Source organism: Schistocerca nitens, chromosome 5 (assembly GCF_023898315.1).
Source record: "Schistocerca nitens isolate TAMUIC-IGC-003100 chromosome 5, iqSchNite1.1, whole genome shotgun sequence".
NCBI classification, from domain to species: Eukaryota; Metazoa; Arthropoda; class Insecta; order Orthoptera; family Acrididae; genus Schistocerca; species Schistocerca nitens.
This window is the reverse complement of record NC_064618.1, coordinates 115807426-115826359: the sequence shown is the minus strand read 5'-3', so window position 1 is coordinate 115826359 and position 18934 is coordinate 115807426.

Here is an 18934-nt window from a genome sequence, read left to right as displayed (position 1 = left end):
GGAGTTGCTTCTGCCCATCTTGTGCACCTATCTATGGCCGTAAACAAATATCTGTAACCCTCTGACTGTGGGAGAGGTCCAACCAGATCCACATGAACGTGTGCGAATCTAGCAGAGGTACCTTGAAAATCTCCAATATCAGCACGCACATGTCGTCCTACTTTACTCTGTTGACAAGGAATGCAGGAACGTACCCAAAGGCGGACGTCTCTTTTCATAGAAGGCCACACATAGTGGTCTGTCAGCAGCTTTATTGTAGCGTTGGCTCCTGGGTGCGATAGTGTGTGGACGCTGTCGAATGCCGTCTTGCGCAATATTTCTGAAATTAATGGTCTTGGTCTGCCTTGAGAAAAGTCGCACCACAGCTTCCGCTTGGAGTTAGGCAACAGAATTTGCTCGAACTTCAGACCTGTAGACGGGTGGTTTAACAGCTGTCGTAGCTCTGCATCCTTGGTCTGTTCCACTGCAAGTTTATCATAGTCTATAATTTCTGAAATCCCGCAAATACGTGAAAAATAGTCGGCCACTAAATTTTCTGCGCCTCTTAAATGGCGTATATCTGTCGTGAACTGACTTATGAACTCAATATAACGGAACTGTCTAGGTGAGCATTTATCACTGGTGTTTTTAAAAGCCGATGTTATGGGTTTGTGGTCTGTATACACAGTCACTGGTCTAGCCTCTATTTGTGGGCGGAAGTATCGAATTGCTTCGTAGATCGCGAACAATTCAGGCACACGCGCTCCACTTCTGTTGTGCAGTCTGTAACTTTTTAGAGAAAAACCGTAGTGGTTGCCATTGCCCTTCTACACGCTGGTGCAGCGCCGCCCCTATTGCTGACTGGCTCGCGTCTACAACAGTAGCTAGCTGTGCGTAGTGAACTGGGTGAGCGAGCAACACTGCTTTGCTGAGGCTTGCTTGAAGATCATTAATGCTTTGTCCATTTCTTGTGTCCACTTAACTATTCGTCGACCTTTGGCGTCGTGTCTCTTGAGTGCATCAGTGAGTGGTGCTTGCACCGCAGCCGTTGCTGGTAGGTGACGTCTATAAAAATTTATTAATCCCATGTATCGTCGTAGCTCTTGGTAGTTTGTCGGTTTCGGAAGGTCCTGTATCGCCGCGATCTTCTCTGGCAGAGGCAATATACCTTCTGATGACACAGTGTTGTGGATTGGCAGGAGACCAACCCACTAAATTGAGAGGAAGCCGAAAGGCACGCGTTTAAGCTCACGCAGGCTGGCGTGAGGTCTGGAACAGGAGAAGGAAATTAGAACTTAGAAAAAAAGGAGGTAACTGGTAGAATACTTAACTTTAATCCATTAATGTTGAACGTAGCTCTTGTCTGTACATTATTTACAATATCAATAGCAACTGATAATGGCGCCTTGCTAGGTCGTAGCAAATGACGTAGCTGAAGGCTATGCTAACTATCGTCTCGGCAAATGAGAGTGTATTTTGTCAGTGAACCATCGCTAGCAAAGTCGGCTGTACAACTGGGGCGAGTGCTAGGAAGTCTCTCTAGATCTGCCGTGTGGCGGCGCTCGGTCTGCAATCACTGATAGTGGTGACACGCGGGTCCGACGTATACTAACGGACCGCGGCCGATTTAAAGGCTACCACCTAGCAAGTGTGGTGTCTGGCGGTGACACCACACACAGTATGGCCGAGGAAAGTGACTTGGTTCTTGTGCATGACGGATTTATTTTCGTTTAAAACGACTCCGTAGTCAGATAGACGCTTGCGAAGTTGACACAGATGCTGTTCATGTGTTTGACTATCCGGAGAGAAAACCAAAATGACATCAAGATAAACAAAGCAAAATGTTAATCCCTTTATCACCTCGTCGATAAAACGCTGCCAAGTCTGTGCTGCGTTCTTAAGGCCAAAAGGCATAAATAAAAACTCGAATAATCCAAATGATGTAATCACTGCTTTCTTCTGAACATCTCTTGGAGCCACCGGTATCTGGTTGTATGCTTTATTGCAATCGAGGACGCTAAAAATTTTCGCGCCGGCAAAGCACATGTGAAGTCCTGTATATTAGGTAATGGGTATCTATCTGGAATGGTTCTTGAGTTTAATGATCGGTAATCCCCACACGGTCTCCATGATCCATCTTTCTTACGTACTAAGTGTAGGGGTGAAGACCACGGACTGTCTGACTGGCGAATTATTCCCGACTGTAACATTTCCTCGAATATCGCCTTTGTTTCTGTCAATCTCTCTGGTGCGATTCTACGTGCTCGTTGTGAAACTGGTTGTTCTGGCGTGGTACGAATATAGTGAACCGTACTATGTTTAACTTCTTTTGTCTGCCCGTCAGAACATCTCCGAATCTTCTCTTCCTCATGTAGCTCTTCGGCTACAGAGTTGCCAATTGCCTGTAGCTTCTCACAAGTTGTATGCCCTTTAGTGCTTGATATTGCGCTGTTGTCCGTCAGATTTAACAAACGTTTTCCTTGTAAGTCGACCGCCCACTCGAAATGTGCCAGAAAATCAGCGCCCAAAATAGGTTCTCATATACCAGCTATCACAAAAGACCAGGTAAACTGTTTGGAAAAACCCACATCACTCTTGCACACTTTACATCCGTACGTGTTAATCACCGAGTTATTCACTGCCTTCAAACGTGGCTGTATGTCTTTTTCGTTGTGTGGCGCTTGGCTGACAGGAAGCGAACTAATGTCTGACCCGGTATCCACCAAAAACCTTGTACCCGTAAGTACGTCTGATACATACAATCTTTTCGAAGCAGGAGGCATATGTATTGACGACTGTTGTCGCTGACATGAAAACACTGCACTGTTTCTGTACATACCTTGGTTGTCTGAGTAGGCGCATGGTGATGTACATCTTGTAGCATCTCTCCCAAAACGTTTATGGTACCAACACACCTTACGCTCGTCCCCTTGTTGACTTCGTGTTTCACGCCCAGCCCGGTCTCTCTTACGCTTAAAGATAACTTGTGGTCGTTATGGCGTGCGTAGTTGCGCTCGCAAATCTTCTATTGCAGTTTTTAAATCTCTAATTTCGTTTGAACTTTTTGTTGTTTGTCGCGTTGCGATCGCGGCACAGTTTACTGTTATATCGTCAGTTCGGTCTTGCTGGTAATGGTAGTTACCATACGTGGCATCTGTCGACGTCATTGCGACTGTTGCAGTAGGCTCGTGCGTCTCGTAGATTCTGTCTGCAGCGAGCAGCAGTTTGTCAACTGATCTTTCGTCGTATATAGCTAGTGTAGTTCTTACTTGCATTGGTAGCAGTTGTTGCCATACGTGGAGTAACAGCCTATTACAGACTGTCGATCAATCTACCAGGCTGTGTGAATGACGCCAGTATTCTGACGGGGTTCTATCTCCCCGTTTCTCTTGGTACAGTACTCTGATGTCGACTGATTTTACACACCGAGAAATTAATTCTTCTTTCAGTCTACAGTATGCTCCTTCAGTAGGCGAGTTCACTATAATGTCAGATATCAAAACCGAGGTCTGATGGTCCTAATTACTTATCACCAAGGTGAACTTCTCATGATCACTGAATATTCTTTGTTGTAGAAATATATTTTCCATTACCGCGAACCATGTGTGTGGCTGAGAAGGCATGAATGGGGGCGCCCGTAATTGCAACCGTTGAGTTGGTGAAGCGTCGAAACCAGCGGGTACTTCCGTTGCTGTTACTTGCTGTGGTTGTGCTGCCATGGTTGTTGAACCAACGTCATTCCTTTGGTCCGGTATATGCTTTAAGTTCATATCTTTCGAAATATGCAACTGTAAAGTTTCTATCTCATTCTGAAGCCTATGAATTTCTTCCGTTATCGAACTGTATCGTTTACCGTCGTCGTTCATTGCTTTTGCAGTTAATGTTCGACGTAGCTAACGAAAGATTTAAAGTTCCTTAATCGGAGGTCACCAATTATATAGGCGACTGGCCTACAACAAATAATTGCATACCCGTCCGGTATAATGAGTTAACGAAAAAAATATTTATTCGTGAAAACTCACAATGAGAAGAAAACTAAAAACAACAGGGATGTAACAAAAACTAGGAGATCCTATACTCTTACGGCAAAGATAAAAAAACAACACATGACCAAAAAAAAAACTCTCGCGCACTTTTGATCTCACTTTGCACCAGACATGAAAAATATCACTGCCACAAGATAATAGAGGTAATAGTCAGAAGGAAAGGTAACCTACAACCGGAATACCAAAGGATGGGGCTCATTCGACAGTGGATGCTACAGTTTGCATACAAGTATTGTTTTTTGTTTAACTAATCGATAGGAATAACTAGATTTTCAACAGATGCAAATTATCCCTCAGTCGGTGTCGTGAAATAAACTGTCATGTGGGGTATTTACATACCCCAGACACTTATCGAATTTTCTAGACAGGTAATGAATACAGGCCGTTCCCATAGATATTTAGTGTATTTCCGTGACAGCACCTTTGCAAAATCAAAACATAACAATGGTCTTTTTAAAAATTAATACCTCCTTAGTTCACCAGCTTCAAATTGCGAAGTATCTGTTAGTTACAGAAAAAAATTTAAAACATAACTTTGGAAATTAAGAGCAGTACAGCTATATGCATTAAGGTCCAAACCATCAAACAAAAGAAAGATTAATCAAGTAACATATTAAAAAACTAAAAACCCGCCTCGATTGCGAAAAAAGCACCTAGTGTTAAGTGTTAACCCAGGTTTCGGCGTAGATAACTACACCCTCTTCAGAACAACAATAAAACCGACAAGTGCCTAAGAAAACCTTTGTCAATGATTAAAAGAACACCATAGCTATACATTTATAGACGAAAAGGAAAAGGAAAACACAAACAGTACATATGTACAAAGTCAAAACCACTACTTAACTTAATGGTGTACGCTCCACCTCGCACCGGCCTATGTTCGATCGGCCACGACCCGCCATAAACTGCAGCTACAAACGGTCGCTCACATACAAGCCTGACCTGCTATCTATGCACATGCGCAAGACAAGGGAAGATACTTGAATGCGCATGCGCATACGAATACGAGAAATAGAAAATTTTTTGATGGTTTCGCGCCTTTACTTTGTTCTTCATAGTTGTAAATCTGATGATCTGGGGATTATCACATGCGCGCGCTGATTGGCGTGTGGGGTTGGTCAATCTGTTCATCTTCTTTCTTTCTATCCTCATTTTCCTTTTACGATGAAAGTGATTTTAGCCCGTTGAACACCTCACGTTTTATCCCTATATCTGTATTACCATAACGTCTTTTGGTTACGTCCCCTCAGCCTCCCCCCCCCCCCCCCCCAGGCTAACTACTGGCTTTAGGTATAGTTTTTAAGAGTTCCTCCTGTTGTCATAGGTAGCTTCATATATAAGTTTCTTTACTAGCATAAGCAAATGTGTGCGGTTATTTTTAGGTTTCATTTCCTATTTAGCTCGTCTCTTTTTCTATCCATTTCATTTTTTTATATACGTTGATCCACGACTGGGAATATGTGGGCTATTTAGCCCCGACTCATGTTTAAACTTTCTCGTATTCGTATGCGCATGTGCATTCAAGTATCTTCCCTTGTCTTGCGCATGTGCATAGATAGTGGGTCAGGCTTGTAAGTGAGCGACCGTTTGTAGCTGCAGTTTATGGCGGGTCGTGGCCCATCGGACATAGCCCGGTGTGAGGTGGAGCGTACACCGTTAAGTCAAGTAGTGGTTTTGACTTTGTACATATGTACTGTTTGTGTTTTCCTTTTCCTTTTCGTCTATAAATGTATAGCTATGGTGTTCTTTTAATCATTGACAAAGGTTTTCTTAGGCACTTGTGGGTTTTATTGTTGTTCTGAAGAGGGTGTAGTTATCTACGCCGAAACCTGGGTTAACACTTAACACTAGGTGCTTTTTTCGCAATCGAGGCGGGTTTTTAGTTTTTTTAATATATTAACCAACGATTGCTGACGCGTTGCGATGTTGAAGGTTCTTAATCAGGTAAGGTTCAATTTAATGTAATTCCAAAAACCCTAAACTTGAACTAATTTTCATTATATTCACACACTCGGAACAGATTGAGTGCCTACAGGATGCACAAATATGTCATTTGAAGTTTATACAGAGCATTTAAGTCTTCTCATCCGGTGATCGAGGACGCGTACTCTACATTCCGCGGGAACGTGAATCCAGTAGGCACTACAATATACAGCTTTCTTCCACGATCAACTTACGATGAACATAGTTTGAAACGCGCTGGAGCACAGCGACGAGTGTGGAGGCTCGATTCCATCTGATGAGAAATGCACCCCTTATGTGCGAGAGATTTCTGTGTCTTTCATTATTCAGGAATCCTAGCAGCCATAGACTACAGTGGGCGGAAATGTAGTCATTGGCGTTATCATTGGCACAATGTGGGTCCCATTTGTGCAAACCATTTCGTACTACCTGCTAACACGTCTAGATTCAGCTGCTTTTGACACATAAATAATTGCCATCTTCGTAGGCACAGCAATTAGTATTATGTTAACGTGTTTGGCATATTTTAATTCGCTGATGTTCAACAAAATGCACAGCAGTGCGACTATTTTAAGTAACACAACATTTTTTTGTTCGTTAATCCATATACTCTGCTCAAAATCTGTTCATAAACTTATCACAGAGTATCATTTATGTAGACATGACGTAACTGAAAATGTAACGCAAAACTATCTTTGACTCTCCTGTATCAGCAGTGCAGATATCTGGGCTAACGTAAATTATTCACTAGCTGTAACGCACAGTGAAGAAATAGAAACACAAGGAAAATGCACACTGGTCATTCAGTGAGCTAGTTTCGTTGCAGGTCTGTGTGAAAACAACACTACTTGTACACCAATGAAGAGATGCTAGACATGTTACTCATCTATGGAGAATGTGAGATTGAATGACAGTAATTGCAATAACATTCCCTCATTTTCGGTAAGTGTGCGCTTAGTACAGTGGTGTACAACTTGTAAACATGTTTTGTAGAGTACAGACACTATTCATTAAGACTACACCTTCTTTACTTTAATTTTATTTCAGATAGAACCAGTTGTGGTCCTTTGATGCAGAACGGGATGGAGGGTGTGTATCGGAGGCTCAGACCCTTCTGCGCCCGTGTAAGCTACAGATTCCTTAAGTTACGCAACAGGGCGGGCGGATTGTTGGTTCTGTGGAATAGTTCAGGAGTGCACTACACACAGGAAGCAGCTACGCGGGTAGCAGAGGGTGTGTGGATGGGACTAGGCGGCTTTTGGCTTACAGGGTCTTCGGTCACTGCAAAAGGGCGACAATGTAAACGGGTGTAGGGGAAACAAAGGAGGGTAGACTAGCAGCAATTGGTATTGCACTTGTAAGCTGTTGCAGCTGTGTTCGAAAAGAACCAGAGCTCTAAGCATTGGTAGAAAACACTGAAGCTCGAATCGTTACACGTACGGCAAGTTGGCTAAAGCCGGACCTAACCATGTTCACAAGGGATAGATAAAATACATTTGATGGTGGAGTGCCTGAAGTAGTCTATCTTGTAACGAAATTGAATCAGATAATTCCTGTGAGTATTGCTAGAGGTTACACTCAACAACCGGCACAAATTAATAATTGCTTCCTTTTACCAACCTCTCGACTCATATGATATAGCTGCTGAAACGTTCAAAGAAAACTCGAGTCTCATTTCGTATAGGTAAATCAGTCATACAATTGTAGTTGGTGGTGATTTGAGTCTACCCTTGATACATTCTTGAAAATAGGTGTAAAACGTCGTTACAAATAGTACCGAATGCGTCCCTGGAAAATTATTTTGAACATTTAGTTCAAGAGCCAATTCGAAGTGTAAATGGCTGCGGAAACATGCTTGACCTCTTAGCAACAAATAATCCCGAAAAAATAGGAAGCATCATGGTGGATGCAGGTATCAGTGGCCACAATGTTGTTTTAGCTAGTGCCAGTAACGTAACATCCAATCTCACCACAAATAAAAGCAAAAGACATCTATTTAAAAAAATCAGACAAAAATTTACTCGACATCTTCCTAAGAGAGAGTCTCCAATCCCTCAATTTGGATGTGCAGTCGTAGATCAGACCTGGTTTCCATTCAAGTATAAACTATCGACAGCATTTGAGAGATATGTACCAAATAAAATTAATTAAAGAAGGTTCTGATCCATCTTGGTACAAAAAGCAGGTCAGAATGCTGTTGCTGAAGCAACGACACCAGTATTCCAAATTTAAAAGAACACAACATCCCCAAGACGGGCGACGTTTTACAGAAGTTCGAAATTTAGTGCGAATTTCAATGTGAGATGCTTTTAATACTTTCCACAATCCAACTCTCTCTCGAAATCTGGCCGAAAACCCGAAGAGATTCTGGTCGCGTCTGAATTACACCAGTGTCAATATTTTCACTGTACGATAAAATTGATATGTTACTGAGACAGTACCATTAAATCAGAATTATTAAACACTGTTTTCATCAAAGGAAATGAAGTACCTGTTACATAATTCGAATCAAGAACAACTGCTAACATGAGTAAGTTAGAAGTAGAAATGCTCGGTGTGGCGAAGCAGCTTAAATCATTTACTAATAGCAAAGCTTCCAGTCGAGATTGCATACCATACAGGTTCCTTTCAGAGGATGCTGATACAATAGCTCCACACTTCACGATCACATAAAACCGCTTGCTAGTCGAAAGATCCGTACCTAAAATTGGAAAGTTGGGCAAGTCACACCAATACTCAAGAAGGGGAAGAGGAGTATTGCACTGCATTACGGACCCATATTGCTAACGTCGTTTTGAAGGTTCGGGACATGGGTTAAAATTCAAGGTGAAAAAATATCAGTCATCAGACTCACCTCAGTGAGTTAGGATCTCTTGAATGGAATGAACAGTCTAAAGAGCACAAAAGTCGATTGAGGGTAAACAAAGCAAATACGAACGAACCGAGGAGTAGCGGAAATTAGATGGGCGATGAATATGTAACCAAAGCTGGGATCCACGAAATAAACAACATGAAGTTTTTTCTCCTTCTTCAAAAAGCATAGAGGACATAAAATTCAGAATACCACTTGCGCAGAGTGCATTCCTTGCCGATAGAAGTCTACTAATAACAAACATCAGTTCTCATTTAAGGAAGAAATTTCTGTTAATGTGTGTAAGTGAAACATGGACTGTGTGGAAACCGAAAAGGAAGAGATTCGATTTGTTTGAGGTGTGGTGATATAGGAGAATGTAAAGAATGTGGAGGAGAGGTCAAACACGAAACTCTTCACAGACCCGACAAGGAAGGAGCACATGCAGAACAGTGACAACAAGAAGGGGCAGTACGGTAGAACATGTTTTAAGCCATCAGGGAAAAACTTCATCGTACTGGAGGGAGCTACAGAGAGTAAAAACTTTAGGGGATGACAGAGATTGAAGTATATCAAACAAACAATTAAGAATATAGGGTGCAAGCGCTACTCTTGGATAAAGAGATTGTCCAAGGAAAGGAATTCGTGTGTGGCACTTGAAACCAGTAAAAAGATCCACTCAAGGAGAGTATATTTCCTTACTCTGTGACCAAGGTTTCCCTATACTGATTCCAAGAAATATTAGAATCTACTAGGTTTGGTGAAAAATGGTAGTAGCCCCTTATTCAGTACTTTAGCATGTAATTTGCAGAAATAATTAATTACGCCTGTGTCCCTGAAATAGAAACACTTATTGCTTTTATTTTTCTTAAAAGACTAAGCATATAGTAAATTCCCTTCAGTAGCATGTGGCCATCAACTATTAAAAATTTTTAGTTTATTGACAGAAGCATTTGAATTTATTGATACATGCATCTGAAAAGTATTACATTAGTTCCATATTTATCTTATCTGCTACAGATATGTCTCTGTTCTTCGATTAAGTAATTACTTCGGGCAGGTAGCTTCATGACAGTTCGTTGTTGGAGTCGTTACCAGATATTACTTTTCACAGGTCTTCCATAACATTCTTTAGGGAGAATCTATTTATTCTGATTCTAAAATATACTAATTTGCAAATCTGAAAGATAATACGCCGTCTCTATGTTACCAGAGTTACAGAATTTATACTGTGTTGCATGGCAGTACCACGACGATATACAGAAACTTTCATTCAGACATCAGCTTAAATTATGTTGGAAACGGCAGAAGCGGCTTGCAGTTCCAGACGTTCTACTTATAGAGGCTTCGACGTTTTGGCATGGTCTGCAGCACCTACAAAAGAACAGAAAACGTATGTCGTACAAACATGACTTGTTTCATAATTGAAACAAAATGAATACGAAATCAACTACTTATATTTAAGGCAAAATGTGTTCCTCATGGATGTTCTTATATTGCACTTATGTTCCAATAACCTATAGCAAAATGTTGTTGCTAAATAGGGTTACATGAAATAATACAAATGTACATAAATTAACGTGAGGACTCAACTCACATTATGAAGCTTGAAACATTCTGTTGAGTAATTTATATACACTCCAGATCCAGTAGTGCGAAAGGATATAAATTAGGATGAAAGCCCTTCTAATTTAGAGTAGTTTGAAATCTACTGGGGATCGATATGTATAAACGCTGAATGGTTGCCAGTGCTTCCTCACATAGGAACTGTTTCAATTCATTATAGGATGATGGAGATGAATAGTGACTTTTTTTTCAGAATCCCCTACATTGACTCTTGTGATTATATTATGGCGGCCGCCTAAGACATTTACATATTCATCAGATTAAGCTTATGCACTTTCTGTGGTTTTTGAGATCGTACTAACTCGAGGAAAACGATATTCCATGTCGATACATCAAACAAGCTCTTCATAGTGCCTGTAACATTCCTTGGAAATTATCACCAAAAACTCTTTCACAGCTTTTAGTTGTACTCATTTGTTCCAGTATGGCCAAGCAACAACAGGGAATGATAATAAAACTACCCAGACCATTATACCATTTTCTTATATGAATTAGAATATTACGGTGTCACTGGCAGTGGTCCAAAATGGCTCGAGGCTTATCCAACAAACAGGAAACAGAGTGTGTCGATGCGAAATACCTATGGAGTAAGGAATCAGTCTTCGTTTGATCAGGAGTTAATTACATTTGGTGTTCCATCTTGGGTCCGTTGTTTTTTGTTGTGTACATAAATTATCTCTCGTCTGTTGCACTGCCAGATGCTAATTTTGTTTTGTTTGCAGGTGATACAAACACTGAAATCAATAGCAAGTCCAGTACAGATTTATAAATGGCTTCTAATCAAGGCTTCTCTGACATTAGTAAGTGGATTATAGCCAGTTCACTGTCATTAATCTTTGAATAGACCCTCTATACACAGTTGAAAACCTGGAAGGGGTTTCCTTCCAGCATATGTATAATATGTGAAGACATGTAGATGTAAGAGCTTGACAGTACTGAATTTAAGGAATTACAATTCGATAATTAATTCGGTTGGGAAGGGCATATCACAGAATGCAGAAGCGCCTACACAAGCCTGTATTTGCAATGAGAATGATGTTAGATGTAGCTGTTATAAATATAAAGCCTGCCGTACTTTCTTTCTTCGGGTTATGTGTCAAACCAATGAAAAGGTTTTAGAGGGCAAAAGCGTCCCTTAATTCTCATTTGTGGCGTAAATTCAAGAACATCATGTAGAAACGTCTTCAAAAACTGGGTATTCTAACCACTGCTTCTCAGTATATGTATTCCTTAATATGTCTCTATTTCCAGCCAATAGTCCAATATGTACTACCAATACTAGGCATAATAACTATCTACATACTGACCTAAAATCATTTACTTTGGTACAAAGGGACTCCAGTACTCAGGAATACAAATTCTCTTTAAGTCGCCAATTACAAGTAGAAACTTCAAATAAACCACCCTTTAAACAGTTTTCGAAAAACTCTTTCCACTCTATGGATGAATATCTTAACAAGGACTGTTAGTGTAGCCTAATAAAAAATGTCTTTTAAATTTCAGTTTTGACAGTACTTGGCCACAGCAGTCAATAATAGGTGTTTTGTGTTTATTAAAAGTGCATAACTGTGTTTCATTACGACAGTGTATTAATTCTGAAAAAATTTGCGGTTCCAGTTTGCTGTAATGAAGTGAGTATTGTATTCAAATATTCTACGTTTTTTTTTGTTATACTTTCTGACATGTTGCCCACCGACGAGAACCATCTCATTTTTGGGTCTGTGGAACGAAATGTAAAGCAAAACCACTCCCTCTGTTTACATATGCTTTAGATTTTTCTCGAATTAGACCATGCGACCCACTGTTAAAAAAGAGATATAACAAAGTATCGTGACTGATATTATTTCTTTAACTCAGGCGTTAAACAATCGATTACTGCACATACGCATGTGAGGGAGTCCACGATTTCTCGCCATTTTAGTTTCAATTCTCAAACACTTCTTTACTCTTGCAAATGGATATTTTGTAAGAATCAGAGAAATGCCTCAAAAGATCTAACAATTCAAATAATATTACAATAATAAACAATATTTTTGGAAGAAAATTCAATTAGTTTTAGGCATTATGGAAGTGCAAATAGCTACAAAACTCCCGTGATACTTAAATCAGGGCCGGCCGGAGTGGCCGTGCGGTTCTGGGCGCTACAGTCTGGAGCCAAGCGACCGCTACGGTTCGAATCCTGCCTCGGGCATGGATGTGTGTGATATCCTTAGGTTAGTTAGGTTTAATTAGTTCTAAGTTCTAGGCGACTGATGACCTCAGAAGTTAAGTCGCATAGTGCTCAGAGCCATTTTTTGAACTTAAAACAGGTAAGCAGGGAGTTACCTCATATCTAACACAGATGCTAGAATAACTTAATTTCGGCAATCAATGTTTAGATAAACTAAAGATGACTCATAAATGACATTCGATTAAGCATTAATAACAGGAATATGTACCATGCAATAAAAACCACATTTTTACTGGTAGAGGTGCAACTGTCCTCAGACTGCAATTGTTAGACAGAAGGGTGATTTACTAGTTATAATCTTATTGGAGTGTTTGCCTCCTTCTGTGACGATAATCTGTCGACTCACGGAACCCTGCGCCCCAGACCGTTCGATATTTAGTCCTATAATTATGTCTGTAGACAGCGAGTCACATTCTGTGATGTACAGGCAACATAATTTTATTAGAAATTGTGACTACTGCGCATTAGCCACAAAGCAAACACGCACTATGGACGCATAAGTGCGGAAAATCAGCTGCAAAACAATCTCTGAAATTTATGGTGAAAATATCAACCGTCTTTTCTTTTGCAGAGCGGTACTAGTTTCGGTCATATACCATCTTCAAGCTTAGTAGTTATAACATTCCTGCTAAGAATGAAAATGGGGTGTAACCGAAACTTGTAGCACCGTGTAAAAAAGGGCAGCTGAAGGTTTTCATCATGAATTTCAACAAACACACATTGTACGATAGGCATATTTTAACTCTAACGCACTTTGAATACCCGATAAACAACGAATGAACTCCTCATTACAGCCATAACATCACAATGTCTGCAGAAGTCACCCTTAAGCGAACAAATTTTAGTAGTATAATAATATTAGTGCATATACTAATTATAACAGGGCTGTAGCCGACAACTATAATATCAATCGAAAACGAAATACCCTAAATGAAAACGATATATCCTAATATTATTACACCAAAGAAAATGAAGGTACGTTGCTTGTAAGTTTACATGAGGACAGAGAAGATGAGCCTAAAAATGGGAGTACCACTGAACGACATAATTACATCCTGTGTGAACACTGACAGGGATTCTGAAAACAACGAACATGGGAAACCCAATCTCGGCCGCTGTGGCCGAGCGGTTCTAGGCACTTCAGTCCGGAATCGCGCTGCTGCTACGGTCGCAGGTTCGAATCATGCCTCGGGCATGGATGTGTGTGATGTCCTTAGATTAGTTAGGTTTAAATAATTCTAAGTCTAGGGGACTGATGACCTCAGGTGTTAAGTTCCATAGTGGTTAAAGCCATTTGAACCATTTGGGAAACCCAATCCTCGCGTTACACAAACCGTATCTCAATTACCATGGATAAAGGTAATTGGCTTTATCTAGTGCACATAGGCTTCAGAAAATCTTTTGTTTCAATGCCACTATAAAATACGTATGTTCATGCGGGGTACTTAACATTTCTGGTGACTAGATTGAAAATTTAGTACGAGGGCAGAAGGCAACACGTTGAACTCAACGCAGTCAACGGATGCAGGAATACTATCAGGTGTTCCCAAGGAAATGTAACCGTACCGTTACTAGCCAAGCCTCACGTTAAATAGTTAGCAGGGAGTATCAGTGGCGGACACACACATTTCACAGAATTTAGCAGAGATTTATCTGACATAATTCATGAAGACATCAGACAAAATCTTGCAGATTAGCTGCATGGTATGTGTACTGGTACTTTCCTCTCAACGTAGGTAACTGCGAAGTTGTTTGCTTCTTGGAATATAAGAATATAGTAGCCATTGGCTGGATCATAACTTGTTGTAGACTGAATACATGGACTCACTAACGCTTTGGAATATGAAATGGAAGGATCACACAAGCTCATTTATGCTTAAAACAAAAAGCAGACTTCGACAAATTGGTAGAATACTGGGTAATTGAAGTTTTCTTTGAAACCAGTCGCTTGAAAATCTATTTCGTTACCTCTATTTGAATATTGTTCCAACGTAAGGCTCTGTATAAGATTGTAACAACGAAAGTCATAAAATGTACACGAAGGAAGGCGCGAATAGTCACAGGGCTATATCGTTAACTCTGGAGTGTGGGTACAGAAAAACCTTGCTGTCGGAGACAGAAGCTGTATATCCCCCTAAAAACTGTTTATAGATCTTCAAAACCAGTTGCAGGCTTACATTTGCAAACATTCTTTAGCCCTTTACGAGTCAGTCGTTCTAAATGCAATGAAATTAAAAAATAATAGTGTAAGAGAGTAAAGTAAATAAAAAATACCCCATAACTGTAGATGCTAGCTGTATCCTCCTACCGCGCTTTGTCCTCCTACGGCGCTCTTATCAGGTTGCTCAATCAATATAACTTCTAGGTATCATCCTCAGGCAGCCATGGTAGAAGGAAGATATTCTGGTGGACTTGTGGTTGACCTTTGAAGACACTGCTCACGGCTTCGTCGTGCCTCTTATATGTTTTGTTGCGGCCACATGTAGTAAGCATTGCTTCACGCAGTGGAGAATGGCCAAACAGAGGTACGCTGGTGACCGAGGCGTTGCGAAGTAAGCACGCACAGATAGCCTTGCTGACTGCAGCAGTCTACCAACAGACTGACGCAAGGACGCACACAGACCGAGTGCCGAGCAAAGCCTGGAGAGTGCTGAGTAAGGGGAAGTGAGGCCAGCACACTAAGTTACGCTGCAATATACTGTGAGAGTAATAACAAAAAGCTACCACCGAGGGAAAAAAAACCTCCTTCTGTTGGATATAGTGGAGCGCCGGCAGCAACAGAGAGAAGCCATTAGGAGGCAGTTCGGATCTGAGGACGGGTGGGGTCCGTGTCCGAATGCTCAATCTTCGTAGGTGACATAAGTCTGTTCCAGCTCGTAGTAGTCCTCCGTTTGCCGCCAGATGTCAACTTGAGCTCTGGGGGTCGGCCCCAGTTCGGTCCGCACCATGGCTAACTGCAGTGAGAACTTCCAGCAAGACCGGCCGCAGTGCACTCTTGGTCACAGGCACCGCTGTGGACTGACGCCCCGACTTCACGGCAACACGGCCCCACGGCATGTGGTCCGTCCATAATGGGACCTCGCAGACATTGCTGCTGATGGGTTCCCAGCCGCCGGTGCAGCAGGCATCGGCAGCTGACCTCACAGCGACGAGGCTCCATGGGCGTGCCCTCACTGGGGCGCTGAGCGGCGACGAATTCATCTCAACCACAGGGCATCCTGGCTTCAGCGGAGCACTGGTGGCCTGAGGATCCCGAGTGCGATCAGCGGCGTGCGTTGCGTGCATTGTCAGAGAATCTACACAGCAGCAGACAGGTGGAGGGTTCCGTAGGGCTGGGCAGCGATAGAGAAATTGTAGGGGAAGTTCAATAGATAATTGTAAAACTCCATGCCGTCTCAGACTTGGGCGTAGCCACTGTGTGTGCTGCTAACAAGTGGTGCAGAAGTCGTAACAAGTGGCGTCAGGTGCACCCACGGCACGACTTTGACTAGCACCATGCGGAGCAATCGAGAAACACCGAATAGGGTGAGTCCAGCAACTGCCTTCTCTCTATGTTTTCTGTGTAGCTAGACATGTCGAGGGTAACGTTAAGGGATGTGAGAGTGTCATTTTAAAGGCCTAGCAGCCCTGTAGACTTATCGCAGTTTCGTGGGAATGATAGTCACGTTAACGTAGTACCATCTAAATGTGTAGTGTGTGGATTAACAGGTCACGTCGCTCCTTGCGAAAAAATTGTACCAAGCACTTGTGATGTGTGTGGCTTCTATGGTCATGTAACGGGGCAATGTGGTAAGTCTAGATGACTTGCCATTAGACGTGCTACGAATTAACTTGCTTCTGGGTGATACAATTTTTTTTTAGAGGTGTGGTATGCCATACGGAAAATGCCAGAGAGCCGCGAGGGATTAGCTGAGCGGTCTAAGGAGCTGCAGTCATGGACTGTGCAGCTGGTCCTGGCAGAGGTTCGAGTCCTCCCTCCGACATGGGTGTTTGTGTTTGTCCTTAGGACCATTTAGGTTAAGTAGTGTGCAAGATTAGGGACTGATGACCTTAGCAGTTGAGTCCCATAAGATTTCACACACATTTGTACAAAATGCCAGAGACAGATGCAACCAGGACAAGTGACGCCGTAGTCGCATTGACAGAGCAAATTAAGAAACTTATTGAAGAAAAGCAGCACATTCAGATGATAGAGAAACAATTGTTGCAAAACACTGAATCAGCCTCGGGAAGCTATAGTGTAGAATGCAAGGGTACTGTCTTTTCCAGTGTGGCAGATTGTTCAACAGCTAATTTGATACCTTCCTTCTTCGGTAAAACATCAGAGGATATGAATGTTTTCATTGGTGTACGACTAGACTGTGTGGCTGGTCGGATGAAATGTGTTTGCAAATGGCGAGGTTACGGTTAGTAGGTGACACAAAGACTTATGTAACATACCAAGAAGGGTTAAAGGGTGCTACTACATTCACAGAGTTGGCTGAGTGATTATTGCAAATGTTTAGGAAACAAAACAGTGCCAGCCATTTTAGATAAAAATTGGGGAGAATGATGCAAGAAACGGGTGAAAAGGTAGAAGAATTTTCAGACAGAACTAGGAGAACGAATGCGCACACGTATGAGTTAACGCAAGATGGGAGTGCAAATGAAGTTTTATTGAAAGAAGCAGAGAATAGAGCTTTAGACGCATTTTTGCGAGGGGTCTCGCCGGATTTTTCACGCCGGATACGGTTGGAAAATCCAAGTGACTTAGCAACAGCATTGCGCGTAGCTACACATTTTAAGGAAGTGGATAGCGCCACTAGAAGTCGCAATGATAAGACAATTTTTTCGTCTTACAAAGAGTGTTACCGTTGTGGGAAGCAAGGTCATTTTAAGGGACAATGTCGGGAATTGCAGTGTTTCAGCTGTCAGAAAATAGGGCATAAGGCACGGCAGTGTAAAGCCAAGAAAGAGGTTAATGATACAGTAGGTAAAAAACTGTTAAACGAAAATGGGAGTGTTCCTGCTGTCGGAAGGCATTCCCAGTAAAAAGAGGTACTCAGAGAGTGCACGAAGAGGTGGATTGTAATTTGATGGTTTGGATAGAAGATAAGTGGCGAAGAGTTTTCGTGGATACTGGAGCGCATGTATCAGTTGTCAGTGTGGATCTCGTGGGCAAGAAAGGATTGGAAGCTCCAAGATACAGATTGCGTGCAGTAGGTGATAAAAAATTAGATGCACTAAGGACAGCACAGCTCAAGTTTAAGATAGGCAGCAAATGGAGGTGTTGTCAACTGTGGGACAGGGATTTTCAGCGATACTTGGGTTGGACTTTCTGATTAAACATCACGCCAAAATTGACCTATCGCAACATACGCTGGAACTCGATGGGAACTTGTTCTCAATGGGTACAGCCGTTGCAAATGTTTCAGAGTCACAAGGTGCACCGACAGCTAAGGTGATACCAACTAAACTATGTACAAGTGCATTAAAGGTGATTTCGTGTGACGAAGTACAGACAGGTACAGGGAAGTTGATCTGGGTACCGGTGGATGTCGATGTGCCACAGCAGGGGTTATTCTTGGTATAGCCACTACCAAGTCATGAGGTTTTAGACGAAAAGCATTGCTTTATTCGTAGGAGTGTATCACGGGTAACGGACATAAATTGGCAGTTTATGGTTCCGGTGAGTTTAGATAACTTCGGGCAGGATGATGTCGATCTGCCGAAGGGATTAGTAATAGCCACAGTAGAGTTAATGGATGAAGAGGACATCGATAGATCGAGGCTAGACTATGATGTACAAGCGAACCATCGGCACGTCTGCACTTCGTGACAAGGTAAATCATTTGAGAGGAAATAATCGTTCGGCTATGGAAGCATTATTACTAAAGTATAAAGCATTGTTTGAAGCACAGGGTACGTTACCTGCTACACCGATAACACAGCATCATATTCCGACAGGGAAACACGCTCCGGTGTATGGTAAGCCATACAGACTGCCGAAACAATTACAACCAGTAGTAGAGCAATTAATAGAGCAACAACTGAAAGATGGGATAATCCATCAAAGTAATAGTCCTTGGTCTAGTAGCGTGGTCCTAGTTCCGAAGAAGACACTGGACAGGTCGAAAAAATTTCGCTTTTGTTACAATTACAGACATTTGAATGAGTGGACAGTGGCAGACGTATATCCGATTCCCAATATCACAGAAACGTTAGACAACCTAGGGCAGTGTAAATTTTTCTCCACTATGG